At 62.7% G+C, this 15,550-nt stretch overlaps 1 pseudogene; it reads right to left on the bottom strand.

Moving 5' to 3' along the window:
- Positions 1-12,608: 12,608 nt before the first annotated feature.
- On the bottom strand, positions 12,609-12,778 carry LOC121490306 (annotated as a pseudogene).
- Positions 12,779-15,550: the final 2,772 nt, after the last annotated feature.

The raw sequence follows: 15,550 nt of genomic DNA, 5'->3' as shown, positions 1-15,550 counted from the left end.
GGGTGGGGCAGGAGGCCATGAACAGGACAGAAGGAATGAGAGGGAAATGGTGCAAGAGACAGTCCCACAACAGACCTGATAAGTGCCTGCTGTATACCAGGAGTCTGGGACCCCAAGGAAGAAGCCAAGAGCTACCTTGGGACAGCCGGGTCTGGGGGTTTGGAAAGGATCTGCCTCTCCCTCCATCCAGAGCCCCTGCAGTCTGGGTCTGCCTCTGCCACAAGGGGTAGGGGCTGCACCAAAGGTGGGGCTAGACTGGGGGAGGGGTGGCACAGACACCGACACCCCTCATCCTTCCAGGGCTGTAGCCTAGGGTTCTGGGAAAGCTCAGCCTGAACAGGCCTGAGCAGGCACGATGGAGGCACCCCTCCCTCCCATCTTGTTCCAGCCTCCCCAGCAGAGGGTGGACCAGCACTGGCATCGTTCTCACGACCTCCCTGCCTCAGGCCCTTCTTCAGTCCTACCCCAGCTTCCTGGCTGGATCCTGGCTAGGGGGAGACACTGGATGGTCCCCACCAGCCCCAAGGTGGAACCCACCCCCAGAGCTGCTTTGCACTCCTGCCAGTGAAGGAAAGGCTCTGCTGAAGGTGCCCCTACCATGGACCTCAAGGGCACTGGCTCAAGAAAGCTCCCTCCCCTGGGGTGTCAGCCCCTGCTGCTCTGGGTCTCCAAGGCCAGGGGAACCAGCTCAGTGAGGCTGTGAGGACAGAGACATGCCTTCCCTTAACTGGGGGTCTGAGGGCAGTGGGAGGTAGCCACAGGGCTCAGGAGTCATACAGGCCTTCTCCCTGCCACCAGGGCAGGAGAAAGTGGCTCTGCCTCATCACCATGTCCCCTGGGCTGGCATGGTACCTGGCCAGAGGTCGGGACCCCTTTCATACCTGGGAACCCAAAGACCAGGCTCTCAGTCCACAGGAGTCAATGGCCTTGGCCTCGAGAGCCACACTCGAAGCTGTGTCAGGTAGAGGGTGGACATCTGGGTGCTCCCTCCACTGCCCCTGGGCTGAACCATGGGGCACACTGATGGCTGCTCAATGGATACTTGGTGGATTCAAGGCTATCTGCGTGTAAGCCCAGGTCCCGGGCCCAGCCAAGATGGAGCTGGAAATATTGGGGCTTAAACCAAGGATGAGGGATACCTGCATGGCTCAGCAGTTGAACATCTGCCTTCAGCTCAGAGCATGATCCTGGAGTCCCGGGATGGAGTCCCGGGATCGAGCCCCGCATCAGGCTCCCTGCATGGAGCCTGCTTCTCTCTCTGTGTCTCTGCCTCACTCTCTGTGTCTCTCATAAATAAATCAATAAAATCATTAAATAAATAAAAATAAAATAAAATAAAAATAAACCAAAGGATGATTCCAGAGCTCCATCCTGTGCCCGTACTGAGACTCAGCCAAGGTCCCCAGGAGAGCAGAGTGAGCCATAGCCCATAGGATAGGAAGTGAGGTCCTGGCAAATCCTGGCACCCACCCGAAGCCCACCCCTTCATGAGCAGGGGGAAGAGGGCAGAAAGCCCCTCCCTCACTCGCAAGCTCTCTGGGCATCTCATGCTCACAGAGCAGCTCCCTGGGGAGAAGGGCCCTGGGACCCTAGGTGGGCTCCCCAGAGAGCTGACCACCACCCTTTTGGCTGTGGAGCACATCAGTCTTCTCACCCCTGGAGAGGGCAAGGCCTGAGAAAGAAGGGCAGGTCCACGTTCCACAGCAAGGCTCTTGGCACCCACCCCAAGCCGTGCTTGACCCTGGGGCCCCCTGCTGCAGTCAGAGTGCCCCTTTCCCCATGCAGCAGAGATAGTGTGTGACTGAGATGCAGATAAACTTGCCCGCCCCAGGACCTGATTAATGGCAAATCCCAGGAAGTCCCCGCCCCATCCTGAAACCCCATCTGCAGCCTGGCTCAGCCTGGGCATTGATCCCGCCCATCCGGGGCAGGCCAGCCTGGGAGGCCACCACCCCTGGCATGCACCCGTGGCCCCTCCCTGAGGCCCCAGCCTTCTCCACCGACCTTAAGGGTCAGGTGCCTGAGGGTCCTGAAGCTGCCCTGCCCCCAGGGCCTCCCCACCTGACTGCTGTTGCTGGGCCTGGGCCTCCTACATGCCTAGTGGGGCAGCAGGTCCCCAGGTGAGGGGTCTTAGAGGAAAGCTAACATAGAGTTTCTCATGGAGGTGGGCACACCCAGGAGGCCCCCAAGGAGGACAGAGGTCCCTGGAGGACCTGTGAGGGGGCAGGAGGAAAGGCGGCTGTGGTACAAGGACCTCCCTACTTCCTTTCCCGAAACTAAGGGGCCCACCTTCCCACCCTGGCCATTTCCTGGTGCCCCGTGGCAGCACCTCCAGCTCCGATGGGCACTCGGGGTGGCAGAGGTCATGGGGCATGGGGGGCAGACAGGGGCATATGGGGACAGTGCAGCCCTGGCACTAAGGCCTTGAGATGCTCAGCCAGCCTGCAGAACAAAACAGTACACTGAGGCCAAGGGGCCTTGGTTGTGGCCACCTGCCGGTCAGTGGCAGACCTGAGAGGGTCTCATGGGCAGCTGACGCTACATAGAGGATCAGGTGGGTGGAAACAGACACCTCTGATTGTGGCAGGGGGGCCCTCAAACCTAGCTCCAGCACAGGGGCTCCTGGGGCTGCAGTGACCATGAAGCATGGGCAGGAGTGGCCCTCAGCTGGCTGGAGGGGCATGTGTGGTGCCATCAGGCAGATGACTTAATCAGAGGCAGGCTTTGTCCCTGGGCGCTTGCCTCCCTGCCCGGATCCTCCACCCGGGCCGGCCGCAGGCCGCACACCCCCACCCCCCAGCCAGCTCCTAGCAACCTGCAGCCGAGCGTGGGCAAATGTGAGGAGGGCTGGGGGCTCCGTGCCACAGGGCCTGGGAACAGCGCAGGGGTGGCCGTGGGGTGCGGCTGGGGCGGATCCATCCCAGGCTGGGCTTGGGGGACGCCTGCCCAGCCCGGCCCGTGCCAGCCCCCGGAGGAGGGCATCCTGGGAGTGGCTCTGGGTTGGCATCCTGGCAGAGGAGGCGCCAGGGCCAGGGGGCCGGGGGCTTTGTATGCTGCGGGCCCCCTTCTCTTCCTGGGCCCCCACCCGGCCGATCCTGTCAGAGCCTTAGAAAGTGAGACAAAGGACCGGGAGGCCCCGGGAGGGCCGAGACACAGGCAGGAGATGGGGTTTTAATGACCCGACTATGACGGTGGGAGTGGAGGCAGCTCGTTAACCCTGTCGGGCCCTTGCCCTGGGGCCGCCCACCTCCAGCCAGGCCCCCATCACTGACCCCTTAAGATGGGGAACAAACCAAAAATCTCATCTCCGAAGATACAGGGCCTGAGACCTGGGTTGCCAGTGCCCCCACCCAGGCAACCTGTGCCCCGGTCCCCTGCCAGAGGCACTGGGTGGGATGAGGCCCTGCGCAGCAGCAGGACACAACCCAGGGCTTGGGTTATCATCACTTCCCCTCTGGGCTCGCAAGTTTCTGGCATCCTGACCTGGGACAAGGAGCTGCACTCCGGTGGAGTGTCACCTTTGCAGAGCTCCCACTCACAAAGGGAAGGAAGGTGGAGCCCCTGTGGGCCACAGAGCTGGGGCAGAGATGGTGGAGGTGACAGCCACCTGCTCATGTCCTCATTCAGGCCCTGAGCAGAAGGATGCCCCCAGCCCATTGCCCACTGCCCCGCTGCCCATGGCCATGCCCTCACACCCAAAGTGCCACCCAAAGTGCCTCCCACACAGCCTCCGGGCGCAGCATGCAAGGCCCATCATCCACTGTGGCCTTGGCGAGCTCCTGGGTGCCCCGGAGCCTCCTTCTTCTGGAGGGCCAGGTGTCCAGGGACCTGGTGCAGAAGTAGAGCGACACATAGAAGATTGCAGTCCAAGCCAAACTGGACAATCTCCAAGGAGCTCCAAGGGCAGGGGCACGAGTGAGCAGCCCCCAGGGAGGCCAGCAGGCCTGGGCTGTTCCTGGGCGTCAGCAGTGGGAGGAGGCATCCCGGGAGCAACAGACAGGGCTCACCTCGCCCCAGTGCCAGATGCCTGTGGAGGAGGACCAGCTTCCGCGGCACTAGCCCACCACCAGACACTGCCTTCAGCACCCACCCAGCCTATCCTGCATCAGCAGCATGCACTGGGCTGGGGGCAGGGGGGGGGAACAGGCAGCTCAGGATAGGGTGCCTCCACAGGATAATCCACAGGGTCACCCCTGCTCCTGGACCTGAGTCCCGGCAGACAACTCACCACCCACACCTCCCCAGGACCGCTCCACTGAACGTACTGTGAGGCCAGGCAAACACAGGGAGACCAGGGAGGGGCTCCTGGGGTGGTCCAGAGAATGTGGGGGAGGCCAGCCAGGGGGGAGGCCAAGATCCAGTGGGGTGCCCAGGTGGGTGGAAGGTAGATAGACTCAAGAAGGACTCAGGGATCTGGCCTGGGAGCCAGTCCGGTGCAGAGCTGCCAGTGCTCAAGCTGGGCAGTGACTGAGAATCAGGAGCAAGGCACGACCCTGTTGAGTTCAGGACCCCCAGTCAAGATGCCCGTGGGCTGGGTCCACGTGCAGACCCTGAGTAGGTGGCATATTCATATGTTTATGGTTGTCCCTTGGTGCATGTGTCATGAGTGTGTGCCCATGGGCCTATGTGTGCCAGTCCAGATCCAGGCCTGGGCCCAGGAGCATCACCAGGGTGGGGTGTGAGGCAGGTGCTGATGCTGAGGCACGCACTGTGTGTTCATGATCACAGCAGTACCCCTCTACCCGCCACCCGCCCCAAGGGGTCACAGTGCAGATCCTCCCTGGGGAGCCCTGAGCTCTGTCCACATACCACACTCACCCTTGGGACTCTGAGCTTCAGATGGGCTTGAGACCCCCGACCCCTGTGATGGATACCTTCCTTCTTGGGGTGGGGATCCTGGGAGGGCCACCAGTGAGCACCCCCCAAAGGAAGCCATTTCCTGGCCTCGGGCAAGCAGGTCACCAACCCGGGAACCTCCAAACGGGATGATGTTACTGTGACTCGCCTGCCTCCACGGCCCTGTGAGCTGTGCTTCCCAGAGGACACCACATCTGCCAAGCAGAGAGGGAGACAGGGAGCTGCAAGCAGTGGCCTCCCCCGCTGCTCACCTGCGGACTGGGCCGGTGACCTGGGGGCGGTGGCCACCGTGCAAACAGCCCAGCTTGTTTTCACCCATGGCTTCTACAGAGTTTCCAAAAGTCTTAATAAGGAACGTGGCCTGGGCGGGAACGGGCGGCCGGGCGTGAATGGCGCCTGTGAGTGGCGGGGAGAGGCCGTCCTCCGCGGCCTGGGGGGGGGCCCCTGGATAAATGGCCCCAGTCATGCTGCTGCCTGGCCCAGCGCGAGTGCCCGAAGTTGAAGCTATAAATTACCCGGTGAGGCCAGCGCCACCGCAGCGCAGGCGGGGCGGCGGGAGGGGGCGCGGGCGTCCGTAAATCGGCCCTTTCACCGCTGGAGGCTGTGCACGAAAGAAAAACTTTGTTTTATTAAAGCAACATCGGGGTTGCGGCCGCCCGGCTGGGAGGCGCCAATGGCAAGGCTGGGCACCGGGCAGGCACAGGACTCTAGCTGCACCCCAGGACCTCAGAAGAGACCCCCCCACACCGTCGGGAGGGCCCAGCTCCAGCTTCAGGGACCCGATGGCCAGAGCCACGGGCTTTCTGGGTGGCCCCACCCGGGTCCCCCCCCTCCACAACGCTGGGGCCCCTATGCACCCCCTAGCCGGCTCCCGGGTGCAACACCTCTGTCCCTGTCTGGGCCTGGCGATGGGCCGCCTGGGGAACAGAGGGGTGGGTGTGAGGAACAGAGGGGTTGGTATGAAGACCCAGGCCTGTTCTGGGCTGGGGGTTTGGGGGAGGGGTGGGGGCCAGAGAAGGGGAGGGGGTCAGGGCTTCTCAGAACAGTGGCACCCTGCAGTGGAGGCCGGAGCCCCAGGCCAGCCCTCAGTCACAGCCCCCCCACCCCAAAGGCTGTGCAGTGGGAGGGGAGGGGACTGGAGGCTTCAGAAATGCCCAGGACAGTATTGAGACAAATCAAGTGGAAATGAATGTGAAACCAGGGGCCTTATCTGTATCCCTCCCATGGCTGGAGGGCTGGAGGGTACCACACACAGGCCTTGGCATGGACAGTGGGCAGAAATTCAGGGGTCTGTAAGTGTACTTTCTTGCCACACATCGACCCCCAAAGGAAGCCCTGGTGGCCCTCAGCCCAGCCCCCGAGCCTCGCCCCAGTAGGGACCCTCCTGAGCGACACCCTCTGCCCAGCACCTCTGTGCACACGGCCTCCTCCAGGGCCTCCCCAAAGCACCCCAGCCCCTGAACCACAGTGGAGGTACAGCCTGAGGTCCTCTCTCCCTCCTCTCTACACCACTGCAGAGCCCAGAGGACTGGGCTGAGGTGACCTCCTGCATCTGGGTCCCTAGCAGGGTAGGAACCCAGTAGTAAGACCTCACACACCAAATCAGACAAGCAAGGGCTTGTTTGGGGCACAGGGTCATCTGGCTGCTCTGCTGAAGGCGCAATGGGCTTTGGCCTGTGGACTTTCCAGACACCTCCCCTGAAAATGGGGCCAGCGGCTAGGGTGGAGATTCCCTCCGGGCTTCAGAGCCCCTCTGCCTGCACCCCCCCATGCTCTGGCTTTGGCTAGGTGCCCGCACTCTATACTCCCTGTTTGCACCAGGGGTCACAGATGGCTGATACCATCCCCTCCAATTCAGGTGCAAGGTCCTGAGAACATGACCTGCACGGGGTGGGGCTGGCCTCCCACTGAGACAGATCACAGTATATGTTAAAGACCTGATACTTGGATCCAGCGACAGGAGTTCAAGGACCCAGGCAGGGCCGGCACAGGGAGGAGGGCCCTCTTGGATTGAGACCTGAATAATAAGAAGGAGCCAGGCCTTAGTGGCCTCAAGCATGGGGCACCTGGTGGTCCAGTGGCTGGAGAACATGGACCTGTGGGGGAGGCAGGAAACGAGGGCTACCAGGCAAGGGGCACCAGGGACTCTCGCCTCAGGGGTAGAGCAGGCACTTTGGCTTTGCCTCTCCAGATGCAGAGTGGCACATGGGTGCAGGTGGCAGGGCCAGGCAGGGGCAGAGGTCTGGGTCAATCATGGGGAAGGATGATTCCAGGCCCTTGGACTCAGCCTGAATGGGGTGCTACCAGCCCCAAGCCTCCTGTCTCCCCCGCAGCCTTCCCTGGGGCTCCTTCTTGATGTCTGGAGCAGCACCCAGGCTGGGTGATGGTGCCAGGTCCTGCCAGGGGGTGCCAGGGGGAAGGGCCTGGGAGGTGGCTGTGCCCCCTGGAATCATCCCGCTCCCAGCCTGCCACCCCGGAGATGAAAGGCCCTGCCTCAGCCCTGCCCTGTTTGGGCCCCCACAGTGCCCTTTGAAGGCTGTGGGAATGCCCGCAGGGCAGACGGGTGCCAGGCACTGGAGGGGGGCTGCCGGTGTTGCGGCAGTGGCCGAAAGGACCTCCTGGCTGAGCCCTGGCCACTTTCCCAAGGCCACATGGTCATGTCCTTGCCCTGTCAGAGATGCCAGCGGGCAGTGGGGGCAGGATGTACCAGTGCCTCAGTGTCCCCATCTGTACTGCCAGTAGGGACAGAGACTGAGAATGTGAAGCCAGGCTGCCTGCAGTGTGGGCCTCATGGATGGCCTCATGGAGGCCAAGTCCCCAAGAAAAAGGCCTCTTTTTAACTTCTATCCTGGGGCCACCATCACAGCTCCCGGGGCCACAGGGAAGCTCCAGCCAGAACTGGGGTGCAGATCTGGGTCCCTGTGTTCTTCAAGCCAGGACCTCCTGGGAAGGACATGGCTGCCCTGGGAGAGCGGGCAGCCCTGGACATCACTCCCCCGGGCTGGGAACCCCTACGGGCCTGACCCCAGCTGCCACGAGGGACCTGCCGGCGGGGCGGGGCCTGTTGCTCCCCAGGGCCACCCGGGCTGGAATGTTTGCGTTCACTGTTTGCCTGCGGGGGGTGGTGCCCAGGGACAGGGACAGGGGGGGCCCTCCTGGGGAGCCCTTCCCGGTTCCTAGGGCCCCAGGCCAGCTGAGTCCACGGGCTCAGTCAGCTGGGGTGGGGGAGGGACCCTCGGATCCGATGGGGAATTCCAGGGCCGGTTTTGACACAAAGGGGTCCTTCCTGCCTCCAGCCTGCCCCCTGGCCTCCTTAGGGACCCTCTGTACCCGCCCCGGGAGACCCCAGCCCAAAGCCCAGCCGCCAGCTCCTCCCCTGCCCACCCTCCAGCCCGGGGCTTCCCAGCCCCGCTCAGAGATTATGCAAATCCCTGGCGGCTCCTTAATTAAATCCCTAACGAGGCGCTGGGGCCGGGCCAGAGGCGCGCTGAAAGCCGGGGTCACGCTCCGGAGGGGCCCAGCCCGTCTGCGACGTGAGGGCCCCCGCGCCCCTCCCAGGCCTGGGAACCGCCGCGCAGCCGGAGGGGGCGGCCCAGCCAGCCCTCCCCGCCCCGCCGGCCCCGACTCCGCCCGGGAGGGGGAGCTGGACCCCCACCCCATCCCCCCGGCTCCGCCCCCGGGCCTCAGTCTCCCCAGCGGGCCGGCCTGCGCCCGCGCACCTGCGCCGGGTCGCGCGGGCTCCGGGTCCCGGGGGCGGGGGGCCGCCGGGGTCGGGGGCGTGGCGGCCGGGGGCAGTGGCCCCCCGCGCCCCGCGCTCCCCTTTCAGACGCGGGTTGTTGGGCCAACAGCCCGGCCGGCCGCCTGAAAGGCCGGGATTAGCGCACATTAGCGGCCCTTTGAGCGGCGCCCGGGGCGCCCCTTCCGCCGGTCCCGCCCCGCACAGGCCGGACCGCGGGCGGGGTGGGGTGGGGGGGAGCCCCCTCCCCCGAGGGCGTCGGGCTCGGACCGGGCGTCGGCCGAGCTTGCAGCCCAGCCAAGGGGAGGCCCGGGAGGCCCGCGTGCCAGGCCAGGGCAGCGTGGGCCTGGACGCCCAACCTGCGGGGCAGGCCCTGCCCCCGGGACCCCTGTCCCCACAGCTTCTGGGGTGGCCTGGTGCTCGGTCCCTCAACCTCCAAGCAGCGCCCCTAGAACTATAGGGCCTGGCTGCTCCAAAACCCCCTCATGCCCTTGCTTCTAACCTTCTCGCTAAATTGAGCATCTCTTCCTCCCGGCAGCCTGCCTGAATTCTCCTAAACTGAGCTCCAGACCTCTGGGTCTCCAAAACTTTCTTCTCCTGGAGCCCTGGGCTCTAAGATTACCTCAGTGGTTTAGCATCCCTCCCCCAGCACCCTGCAAGAGGCTCACCCTTTTCTCTCAAAGTAATTCTGGGGCTGTGGGGCCAGTGACTCCCAGGGGGGCCAGAGAGGAGACTACAGATGTTAGAAGACTGTCCCCCGCTAGACTTGGGGTGACACAGTGGCTGGTCCACGGTGTCCCAGACACCTGACACAGATGGAACAGGGAGACTGAAGTCCTGGGTGGGGAAGGTCATAGTGCCAAATTCTACACCCAAGGGTCCCCTTTCTCACTCTCAGCAGCCACATCCTTCTTGGGGGAGGGCGGGGCTCAGCATCTGCCCAGCGTGAGCAGGTCCTGGACTGGGCCTCCTTTCCTGCACAAACCCACCTGCCACCCAGACAGTGCACCGGGCCCCACATGTGCACACACGCACATACATGCACATACATGCATGTGCACCACAGCAGCGCCCCCACCCTGGGAAGAGTAAATATCTTCTCCAGAGGAAGCAACAGGCCTGTCTCCTGAGAGAAAAAATGTGGCCAAACCAGACCCAGGAGCCTGTGGGCCTCACTCTTACTACCACCCTGGAGTCATGATGGCCTCTCAAGTTTAGTGGTAAAACATTGACAGCTCCCCTCCTCCACAGGCCTGCTTCCCACACAGGGAGGGTGTTGTGGGGGGTGGGGGCATAGTACCCGGTGGACAGGCACCCATGTGGCCAACCCTGCCCCCAGCCCCCAGGAAGGACTCAGGGCCTGTAGGCCCCCAGGGCTGCCCCATCTGCTCCTGGGATCTTGCCTAAAGAAAGACAGGCTGCCTTGCCTGTGGGTCCACAGCTCTGCTGCCTCAGTATACCACTTCCCCCTACCCCCTACTCCCCACCCCACCCCTCACCCCAAACTCAAGGCCCACCACATACAGCGTGGGGCCTCCAGGCCTTATTGGAGAGCCCTTGGCTGTAGGGCCCCAGAACAGAGGCTCCCTGGGTCCTGGGCCCCACTGGGATCATAAGGCTAGGAGTCCTGCTGTTGCTGGCTTCAGGAGGTCATGACTGCCTCTCACCCCTTTGCCTCTGGAAAGGCAGAAGAGGGGCAGATCTAGACCCTCCCCTGCCCAGAGGCCTCCACCCGCCTAGTCGGGACAAGGACAGGCCAGGCCAGATCCTATGACTCTGGAGAAACCGCATGGAGCCTGGGGTTTGCATCGGGAAACCCGATCAACTAATGACAGGGTTGGCATGGGGGTGACCGGCTGAGGGCCCCACCACAGGCCTATGAGCAGCAGAGGACCCCTTCTCCCTCCACGTCCCATCAACAGCAGATGCCAGGAGCCAGGCCTCAAGGCCTCCTGCACCACCCTCCACTGTGTGCTTGCCCTGGTCGGGCCCCAGCCTCTCACTCAGCCTGTCCACCTAACCCCCTTGGCCAGGCCACACCATGCCCCCTGCCCCAAGGCCCTTTGCAGCTTCTGGAAGCAAGGCAATGCCCCCTGCATTGTCACCTGCACCCTTCTGTGGGCCAGTGTGGCCCCCATGATCCAGCCCTCCCGGCTGCAAGACCCCAAGGTGAAGCCTCCGGGAAACCAGATTAAGTCAGGAGCCACAAAGGGCCTCAAGTGTCCAGTGGCCTGACCCAGTGGATGCTCCCATGGGCTCAGCCCATGCCTGCTGAAGGGGGCTGCCCCTCTGTTAGGGTCCAGTGTCCTACCACCTAGCCAGGGCTTTAGGCAGCTCCCGAGTAGCAGCAGGCCTCTGGGGTCCCCACAAGGTCCTAGAATGGCTGGCATACCCATACCCCTATTCGTGAGCCTTCCTTCACATACCACCCTCCCACCACGGTCCTCCAGGACCGTGTCACCTAGCATTCAGACCCTGGCATTCAGTGACTGCCCTGGGTACTGCAGCAGGCAAGATGGGAGGTGGGCTAGGGCGTACCAGGTGGCCACCTGGGACTCATGGGCACAGGGTACACACGGCAGTTCTGGCCAGGGTGGGCACCGGAGCCTCCCTCTGTCACTGCAGTCCAGGCGGGCAGCTTTAATTACCACTCGCTGGGCCCACTGAGCCGAGATAATCTGGGCCCGCTGCGGGCGGCTCTGGAAGGTGCCCCCTCCCCCACGGCCCGGGCACAGGGTCCCCAGGTTCTCACGTCCTGCCGGCCCCAATTAAAGCGAGCTCGGCAGGGCTGCCGCTGCTCTAATGAGCTCCGCGGGCTGCTGGGCTCCGCGCCAGGGGGGCACAGGAGTGGCGGGAGGGGGGAGGGGAGTCTTGGGACCATTCCAGAGGGGAGACCCAAGGGACATCCCCTATCTGTGCCTACCTGCCTTCCATGAAGGAGAAGAACTTGAGTGCAGGAAGGCCCCCTCCCAGCGCAAAGCCCCCTGACAGCCGGAGCTCAGAAGTCAAGACATCCTCACATGGGGCAGGAGCCAGGCAGGGGCCACAGGGGTATGTGGTGGGGCTGGTACCAGGTAGCAGACGGCAGGGGGGCGGGGGCAGAAACGGCTGGCTGGAGTTTAGACACAGGGGGCTCCCTCTCAGCACTTCTCACTCAGAGGAGCAATCTGTGGCCCTGCGGTGAGCCCTGATGGTCTAAAGAGGGGAGGCCCTGGCGCTCCAGGCTCTGCAGCCATGGGGAGCTCTAGGGGGCGGGTGTCAGGACCAAGGGAACTTGCCAGAAACTTTTTTTTTTTTTGCCAGAAACTTCTGAGGCTGACCTGGGGTACCCAGGTAGGTCAGACTGGATAGGACAGCCCTAGGAGGTCTCTGAGGGGCTCTGTGGGTTTTATAAACCTCCCCCAACCCAGGGCTTCCAGTCACTTGGGAGTTATGGCCCACATGGAGCACACAGGACTCAGTGGAGGGAGACGGGGTGCTGGCAGGCTGTGATGGCTGGCTGGGAAGTGTTGGGGTTGGGGTTGCCAGGAGTGACCCCACTCTGCCCACCCTGTGCCGCCTTGGAAGGGCTGTCCTTTCCCTCTTTGGAGTCCCTGGAGGGGCTGGGGTTGCAGGCCACCAGATGGGGGCTCTCAGTGCTGGGGCCTCACAGTGTCGCTGGAGTCTAGGTCTACTTTGCGGTGCAGCTCCCACTCCCATACCCCACTCTAGTTATGGACTACAACTGTGGGGCCCAGACTTTGAAGGGGGGAACGGGGCCTGGCAGGCAAAAGCCCACAAAGGAGCAACTGACAGGGTGCAGGGGGCTAGGCTGGGAGCATGGGCCCCTCACCCTCTGACCTGACCACTTAGGGGAACCCCAGGGGCCCAGAGCTTCATCAGCAGGCCCAACCAAGGACTCTAGGCTCCTGACCCTCCATGAAACTGATAAGAACAGGGCACCTGTGTGGCTCAGTGGTTGAGCTAATGCCTTTGGCTCCAGTCATGATCTGGGGATCCTGGGATCAAGTCCCCCATCGGGTTCTTCGCAGGGAGCCTGCTTCTCCCTCTGCCTCTCTCTGTGTCTCTCGTGAATAAATAAATAAAATCTCATGAATATATAAATAAAATCTTTTTAAAAATAAATAAATAAACTGATAAGAACAGATACTACAGTTGATCTTAGCCAAAAGACTGAGAAGCAATTAGCCTGACCTTCCGAGTACACAGATATGCAGCACACCCTTGTGTACCTGTGTGTGCACACGGGGCACAGGTGTGAGCATGTGGCCCCTGGACAAGCGTAAGTCTCAGGCCTACCCCGCCACACAATCAGGGCTCAGTGAATATTTGTGGTGCATGGTTGTGGGAGAGGCCGATGGTCAGTGCAGAGAGATGTGGAGGCCTTTTGGTGACCCGGTACCCTGGAAAAGCCAGAACCCGGCACGGGGTTTGGCCAGAGCCAGCTCTGATTATACGGAGGTGCAGGCACCCAGACACATGTTCCCAGAGATCCAGTGAAGGCAAGGGACCCTGAGACAGCCCAACCCATCTGCCAGGATGGCAAACAGGCTGTAGGAGGGGGTCACAGCCACTTAACGATGCCCGTGGCCCCCCCTGCGCACAGGACCAGGCAGGGAGGGGCTCGCGGGAACCAGCCTGGGGAGCTGGGCCAGCCTGGGCTGTGGGCAGGGGCCGATCCTGTGGTGGTGTTGTAGATGGGCCAGCCGCCGTTGGCTTCCTTCCACTTCTTCTCTGGCTGCTTCATTTGACCTGGGATTTGAGGCCAATTGGGTGCAGGGGCAGTCCGTGTTTCCAGAGGGAGGGGACCCCCAAATCCCTTTCATCCATGCCCCTCGCCCCTCCAAAAAGCCTGCCCTCCCTGCAGTTGGCTTGGGGCACTGAGTTTCCGTGCTCTGGGGACAGTAAGGTAGATGGCATCCGCACCTGAGCCCGGGGCAGTCTGAGCCCCTGAGAGAAGCTGACGGAAGAGGGGCAGCCTTCTCACTTCCAAGCAGCTCTCCCTCAGGGCCTGCCCCTTCGTGCCCGCCTCCCTGCCCGGCTGGAGCTTGGTGCCAGCCCTTGTTCCCCGGACAGCCGGTGAGCGCCGAAGGTGCTATCTGTGACAGCAGCAGAATGGGCCAGTCGCACCCAGGGCAGGTGTCGGCGCCTGGGAAGGGGCCAGCTGGAAATCCAACCCCACCCCCACCCCCACCCCCACCCGCTGCAAACCTGGCAGGCGTTCCCCTGAGACTAGAGATTAGCAGGACCCTTGTCCCAGCCTCTCCCAGGTTGATCTGCCCCAGATAAGGCAGGTTCCAGAGTGAGACGGGATGGGGGGGTGGGGGATGGAGGCAGGACACACGGGAAAGGGCAGGGGCTCTCCTGGCTTGGTGTCTCAGTACCCAAGTTGGGGGAGGCTTAATCTCAGATCCCAACTCCCTTCCTGCTCAGGTGGTGGCAAGATCTGGGTCAGGATGGGGGCCGGGAACAGTGGTGCTCTCACAGCACCCTCCCTGGGGCACCCTGTGCCCGCCTGGTCCCCGGGGGGTGACCACTATGGGCCAGCCTCCAGCTGCCTGCTGAGACTTTCCCCACCTACAGCCTCGCCGAGGCCCAGCAGTGCCTGCTCTGGGAAGCCCCTGACCTCAGGCCCTGCCCCTCCTGGCCCTCATTGCTTGTGATGGGAGCTCCCAGGGACAGTGGCTCTTCCTGGGCATTCTGTGGGGCGTAGAGGCTTTCATCCCTGCCTAGAGTGCCCATCTGTCCTGATCCCCCACAGCTGAGTGTAGGCAATGGGGTGGTGGCCAGAGGAATGGGACAAGGTGGATATGGAGGGACTCATCTTTCTGCAGCCTCAACCCCCCCCCCCCACAGGGGTTCAGCCTATTCTCTGTCCCTAGGCTCAGCCCTCCCTGGGCCAGGCAGCCTGAAGCTCTCTGCTCCTCCTCTAGAACAGCTTTTCATTCACGCTGCATCCACAGCCCTTAGAGAGGCTACCAGGTCCAGCCACCTTGCTAGTAACCTCATCAGCACCTTCCTGCTGTCCTGCTTCCCTACTCTTCTGCTGCCTGGGCTACTTTTCTGCATCGCACATCTGCAGAAGCCTCTGGATCTGAGTCTCAGCCACTACCCTGTAGCCTTCATGCAGGCTGGGCCTTTCACTGTGGGTCTTTGGGGAGCCTCTCCCTTGCTTCCTCTTCATCCCCACATCTTGGGGATTTGCCTGCAAGACCTGGGCCATTCACTCACCTGTGACCCTTCTGTCCTCTTACCTGGGCCAGGCCAGTCCTGGACTCAGCTAGGTTTCCCAGATCCACCCCCCTGGGCTCAGGGCTGTTCCCATGGCCATTGATTCTGGACTATGGGTCCCTTTGGCTACTGTCAGTCATTTCCAGGCCCTGGCAACACCTGGGCCCCAAAATATGGCCCTCAGGCCAGCCCCAACATCCCCCAGAAGCCCATCCCATTTAGACTCTGCCCCCATGTGCTGGCCTGAGCATATCAAAACCACACAGCTTTGCTTTTAGGATGGAAGGGCTGAGGCTGTGGCAGGTGCTGTCGGGGTGGGGAAGCTGTGGGGCTGGGAAGGGTAAAGCCCGTGGCAGGACCCCAGGGGCCCAAGGGACAATGCCCACTTCCCCCCATGGCCTCTATAGATTGAAGTCTGAGATGGGATCCTCAGCTATGTGGCAGGCAGGCAGGAGCTGGCAGGTGAGGACTGACTGTCACCGCAGCAAACAGCCCTACATGTCAATGTGTTGGAGTAAAGCAGACATTCCCCAAGAGGATAGACTGCCGGGCCCTCAGCCCCAGGGACGCTGCTAAGTGAGGGGCTGGGGAAGATGCCCATAGTCCCAGAGCTCATCCCGTGAGGGCCTTGGAGAGGCCCATCACCTTGGGCCTCAGGATGTCCCCAGAGGGAGCAGACATTTGGGATTTAACTGCCACCCACAGGCCAGCCCAAGGGGGCCTGAA

The sequence above is a fragment of the Vulpes lagopus genome, chromosome 4, assembly GCF_018345385.1.
Source record: "Vulpes lagopus strain Blue_001 chromosome 4, ASM1834538v1, whole genome shotgun sequence".
NCBI lineage: Eukaryota > Metazoa > Chordata > Mammalia > Carnivora > Canidae > Vulpes > Vulpes lagopus.
This window is presented reverse-complemented; position numbering and strand designations above follow the sequence as displayed.